General features: G+C 40.5%; 1 pseudogene; it reads left to right on the forward strand.

Annotated features, from left to right (window-relative positions):
- The first annotated feature begins 5,134 nt into the window (after positions 1–5,134).
- Positions 5,135–6,172, forward strand: LOC100462270 (olfactory receptor 52M1-like; annotated as a pseudogene).
- The last annotated feature ends 486 nt before the right edge of the window (positions 6,173–6,658 follow it).

Here is a 6,658-nt window from a genome sequence, read left to right on the forward strand (position 1 = left end):
CAACAGGCTTGAGACCCAGGAATAGTCAGTGTTTCAGTTTGAGTTCCAAGGAAGGAAAAAAGCTGATGTTCCTGTTTTTGAAGGCTGTCAGGTAATAAGGTTCTCTGATCAGGGAGGGTCAGCCTTCTTGTGTAGTTAGGCCTTCAGCTCATTGGATGAGGTCTACCCACATTAGAGAGCAATCTGCTTTACTCGGTCTGCCAATACAAATGTTTATTTTTAAAACATCCCAAAGAAACACCAAGAATGATAGCCTGGATAAAAAAAAATGTGGTACATGTACACCATGGAATACTATGCACCCATAAAAGGAATAAGATCATGTCCTTGCAGGGACATGGGATGAAGCTGGAAGCCATCATCCTCAGCAAACTAACACAGGAACAGAAAAGTACCTCATCTCACTCATAAGAGTTGAACAATGAGAACACATGGACACTGGGAGGGGAAGAACACACACCAGGGCCAGTTGGAGGGTGTGGGGTGAGGAGAGGGAGACCACTAGGACAAACGGCTAATGCATGCAGGGCTAAAAACCTAGGTGATGGGTGGATAGGGTGCAGCAAACCACCATGACATGTGTATACCCATGTAACCTATACATCTTGCACTTGTATCCTGGAACTTAAAGTACAATTAAAGTAGGCAAAGACATGAATAGACAGTTTTAAAGTCAAACAATAGATGCTGGTGAGGCTGTGGAGAAACAGGAACGCTTTTACACTTAGTGGGAATGTAAATTAGTTCAACCATTGTGGAAGACAGTGTGGCAATTCCTCAAGGATCTAGAACCAGAAATACCTTTTGACTCAGGAATCCCATTACTAGGTATATACCCAAAGGAATATAAATCTATTTGCAGCACTATTTAAAACAGCAAAGACATGAACCAACCCAAATGCCCATCAATGATAGACTGGGAGGTGTAGATAAAATAACCACAGAAATGGACATAAACTATCTCAACTTGTGATTACACATATTTTTAAGCAAAAACGACTTGAAAAAAGTAGAAGTAGAATGCAAACTTACAATGTGAACAACATTTGTATTTGAGTAATTTTCTTTGTATAGCCTAGATTTTTATATTAAGGTTTTTTGATAATAGCAATGATTAACCAAAGAAAAGTGTTTATTGGTTAAGCCAATACCCAAGGGGTTTTTTTGCACTTGTGTGTGTGTGTGTGTGTGTGTGTGTGTGAGAACTCTCTCAATATCCCTCTTGGCATCCTTGAGTACCTCTAGCCCAAGGGAGGATTGTCAGAGACCTGGGGCCAGCCAAGAGCCCAGAAGTGGGGAGGTGGGAATAAGTCTGTGTTCCAGTCCTTGGAGGTAGAATGTGATGGGTGGAGTGGAGACTGTTTCCAAGAGGGTAACTAAATGTCCAGATGGAAGTGTGCAGGCTTCTCTGTGCAACCCTTGGGAAGTAACTGGCTGTTTTCAGAACCTGGAAAAAAAAAAACACATAAGAAATTGAAGAGATCAGTGGCATGGCCTCCCCTTGACAGTCAAATTTGTTCCAGCATCCACACAAGAGATGACCACTGTTAAGAAACAGAACCCAGGGCTCTACAGACAATACTCCAGTGGGTAAGTACATTCCAAAGAAGGGGCCAAAGTTATTGGAAGCAATCTCAAAGTTTCAGAAACTATATTTGCTTTTGGGTCCATCTAGGTCCTTCCTCACAGATCTAGTCAAAAGTAGAGAAAATAAGTGGAGTATAAACTGCCTGAGATTGAATCAAAGGAGAAGAGGAGTCCCAGGGTAGAAGGCTTTGTTGCCTAGTACTTCTTCAGAACAGGAGAGAAAAGATTGGACTATTCCAGCCTGATCAGTCTTGTCCTTCTGCTTCACAGTAAGGCAGCCTTCTCTCCTGACCTCATTCTCACACTATTGGCAAGTCTCTTCAATTGATTGCATCCACATTAAAGAGGCTAATCACAACCATGGGAAAAAATAGTCATATGAAATAGCACTCTGTCTGTATCCTGTGGGAAGGGATCAAAGACCAGAGAGGAAGAGCAGGTAAGAAGACAGCACCCATTCAGAAGCCAGGCATCATAAACCTCGGCTTTCTCTGTATATACATACACACATTTACAAACAGCTCATTTAATACATGAAGCAACTCCAAGGTAGCTATTGCTCCCCTGTATTATACAGACCAGAAAACAAAATAAATACTTTACATTGCCTAATGTCACAGAGCCAGAAACAGTAGAGTTAGTATTTGAACTTAATCTAATCCGTGCTTGTCACCATAACAATCTTTCAAAATCCTTGGACTCACCGTCAAAATGCCTCTCCCAGGGTTTGTGGGCATGTCACCAGTGTCCAGGTAAGGATGCCTTCAAGTGGGCTGACACAGAAAATATTTCAGTTCAGACCACCATTTAAGATGCCAATAAGCTATATATATATATACACACACACACACACTCACACACAATAACAGTATGTTCAACTTTCTCTTGTCCCAGCTTTCTCTGGACACTTTTTGTGATGAGTAGCCACTGTGTTGACTTACCCTCACATTGAGTGGGTTCTTTTCTGCTTTAGGATGATGGTCCACCATAATTTTAGAGAAGATGTTAGGTATTCTCATTTTATATATAAAATTTTACATTGACTAATGTTCATCTTGGATCCCTGTTCCATCCATACAATTCCTACACTTTTGCAACATCTTCTAATCTAAGATGTCCTATGTAAGATGTCCTATGTAAGATGTCCTATATAAGATGTCCTATGTAACAAACACAAGGAAATCTCTCCAATATATAAAATGTAAATTTTAGTCTATTCCCATATTAAACAGCAAGAATTCAGGGAATGGCAGCTGCTGTCATGTGCCAAGAGCTTCGCATTCATCTCATTTGTTCTATATACTTATCCTTTGCAATATTCTCCCCACTTCACATATAAATAAAAGGGAGGCTTCAATAGGTTAAGCAATTTGCCAAGGTAAGATGAAGGTCTGGAAGGGAAATCTGGCTTGTTAGTGGCAAGCGCAGTGCCCTGAGCAGCTGTGTGGGGCTGCCTTCCAGGACTTCCTTTTCTTTCCCATCTTATCCAGAGCAACCTTACTTTTGAACCCAGAGGAAATGACTTTACATGCATTATAACTTATTTACATATTGAATTAGAGTCACTAAAGGATCAGTTAACATGGAAACACTCATGAACCATTAAGTTCACAAAATTTTCATATTTCTATTCAGCACTCAGTCAATGCCTGACCAAATGTTAACTCATAAAAGGATAAATTGAATGTTGGAGCCTGAATTAAGGAGCCATGAGTCTGCACAGGAATGTTTCTTATGCTTATTTGCTACGGAAGTATAATTGCTGTTTACATTTTAGATAAATTGAAATGTGCATGGCCTTGTTTGAGACAATTTGGGGGAATGTGGTGACTATGGCGTCTCTTCCCCCTTACCCACCCACTCTGGTATAGACTGGAGATACCAAAGAAGGGTGATCTGGGATAAGGGCCTCAAAGGATATAAAATTTTCCCTAGGTAAAAACCAAACAAGTGGTGAAACTTAGCAAAAATGTATGGTGTCATGAGACTTGCTGACTAATGGTAAGAATGGTCAGGAGGGCAGGCCTGAGACAGAGGACATGTCAGACCCTCTGATTCTGACCCCTGAGGATGTGAACAATAGGATTCCTCGCTAGACTTTTAGAAGCATCTAAAGGACAGAGGGCAAAAAAATAGACAAGGATTTTTATAAAGTGATCTTCCTGTCTCCTCACAAGGAGGCCAAGAAGGATGTGGTTGGGCAGAAGTGTCTTGCTGACTGTCTTATATCAGTCCATTCTTTTTAAATCCCTATTAGATGGGCAATATCTAGTAAAAGTTGCCCAAAGATGTATTTCTTCTATTATCTCAAATTATAGGTGATATCAAAATTCTTGCCAGGAAAACTTAATAGACCCTGTCCTTAGAGTAAACATTTCTTAAAAACTCATATATTTTCATTTTGTTTAACCATCAAGTCTGGGCAACTTTAAATGTGAGTGGATCATGAGGTCAAGAGATCAAGACCATCTGGCCAACATGGTAAAACCCCATCTTTACTGAAAATATAAAAGTTAACTGGGTGTGGTGGCATGTGCCTGTAGTCCCAGCTACTTGGGAGGTTGAGGCAAGAGAATCACTTTAACCCAGGAGGCGGAGGTTGCAGCGAGCCAAGATCGCGCTACTGCACTCTGGCTTGCTGACAGAGCAAGACTGTCTCAAAAAAAAAAAAAGTGGGTCCTATGCTAAATATCTTTGATCAACTAGATTTGACAATCTGAACAAACCAATGTTAAACCCATTCAGAGAAAAGGTAATGTGCTTCCTTAGTACATTTACCATAGCAAATTTTCTCTTTATATTTTTAGCAGGTTTTGATATTTTATAACTTTATTTTTAAAGCTGTTGATAATTTTTAAAGGCATAATATAAAAAAGCACAAATCTCATCCACCCAAAATCAACAGACAAAAGCTAGGTCCAAACCTTCCCTTTTCTATTTAAGGGTGTGTGTTTCTCTCTCACATGCATACTTTAATACAACTAAACCATAGTTTAATCTGCCTCCTGCTATTCCCTGACTTATTATACTATGATGTGAACATTATACCAGGAAGTGCTTATCTTTAAAAATATCAATATAATCTAATTCACTGAATGGAGGTACTAGAATTTAAACAATGCTTTATGTGTGAGCACATTATTCCAACTTTTCATTAGTAAAAATTAGTTGCAAACATCTAATCAGTATGTTATTAGTGTTGCTATTGATCAGTGATAAGAGAAGCATATGCAGGCACCAGCTAAACATGTTACATGGATTTACATTTAACTATTACACGTAGAACTCTTGTATTTTGTTTCCTTCAGAAAAAGTTCCTTAGAGTAAAATTATGAGTTGAAAGGGGATGCATAGTGTTGGGGATTTTCACAGTGTGGCAGGGCGATTTAGTAAAAATCATGAGCATAATTACGGATCATTAACAGTAGGTATCATTACGGATAATTTATTTTATAAAATATGAACTGATTTTTTTTCAAGTTGGTATTCAGAATTCTTCTTTATTATAGGCACCACCAGTCACCCTGGTTGGAAATGAAAATCTAGTCTACAGTTCCTGAAGCAGTATCACTCACAAGAGTAAAAATCTAAAACTAAGAGCTCCTGTCTCCTGGATAGCCCAGATCCCTGAATATGTTAACCCCTAATAATGCCTGCTCTGTGCCTACCTCTTTCCGGCTCACTGGCATCCCTGGCCTGGAGTCCCTGCACATCTGGCTCTCTGTCCCCTTTGGCTCCATGTACCTGGTAGCTGTGCTGGGGAACATAACCATCCTGGCAGTGGTAAGGATGGAGCACAGCCTGCACCAGCCCATGTACTTCTTCTTGTGCATGTTGGCTGTCATTGACTTGGTCCTTTCAACCTCTTCCATGCCCAAACTACTGGCCATCTTCTGGTTTGGTGCCCACAACATTGGTGTGAATGCCTGTTTGGCCCAGATGTTCTTCATTCATTGCTTTGCCACTGTTGAGTCAGGCATCTTCCTTGCCATGGCTTTTGATCACTATATGGCCATCTGTGACCCACTGCATCATACCTTGTTGTTCATCCATGCTGTGGTGGGTCGTTTGGGGCTGGCTGCCCTCCTCCGGGGGGTAATCTACATTGGACCTCTGCCCCTAATGATTTGCCTGAAGTTGCCCCTTTACCAGACCCAAATCATTGCCCATTCCTACTGTGAGCACATGGCTGTGGTCACCTTGGCATGTGGTGACACAAAGGTCAACAACTTATATGGAATGGGGATTGGCTTCCTGGTATTACTCCTGGATTCATTGGCCATCACTGCCTCCTATGTGATGATTTTCAGGGCTGTAATGGGCTTGGCCACCTCTGAAGCCAGGCTTAAAACCTTAGGGACATGTGGCTCTCACATCTGTGCCATCCTCATCTTCTACATCCCCATTGCTGTTTCCTTTCTCACACACCACTTTGGCCATAGTGTGCCTCCCCATAATCCATATCCTTTTGGCCAACCTTTACCTCCTCATCCCACCTATCCTCAACCCAATTGTCTATGCTGTCCACACCAAGCAGATCCGAGAGACTCTTCTCCATATTAAGGCAAGGACTCAAACCAGGTGACTGTTCTGTATCTTTTTATTTTAGGTTCAGAGGTAAATGTAAAGGTTTGTTACATAGGTAAACTCATGTCACAGGGATATGTTGTACAGATCATTTCATCACCCAGGTATTAAGCTCAGTACTCAATAGCTATCTTTTCTTACAGGGCATATAAATACTTAGTCATGACAGGACAAAGCTCTGACTGGGGAAGCCCATGAAATGTCTGGGTCCTACCTGAATTTTGAGGATAAGAGTCTAAGAGCAATCCTAAAGTCTACTCTGTTTGATCATGGATTTTCTATACAGTATAGACCTAATATCTGAAAGTGAAGAAAATTAGGGCATGAGTTTTTGTACTACAATTCCCTGTTTAACTATAAAACTAAGCAACATAAGCATACAGGCCACAGAAAGTAAGATAATTTTTATCCTTTACTTTTTTGGTATAAAACATCATTCCTCTTTGTAGAATGTTATAAAGCAGAATTTCTAGAAGTCAGAATT

The sequence above is a fragment of the Pongo abelii genome, chromosome 9 (assembly GCF_028885655.2).
Source record: "Pongo abelii isolate AG06213 chromosome 9, NHGRI_mPonAbe1-v2.0_pri, whole genome shotgun sequence".
Lineage (NCBI taxonomy): Eukaryota > Metazoa > Chordata > Mammalia > Primates > Hominidae > Pongo > Pongo abelii.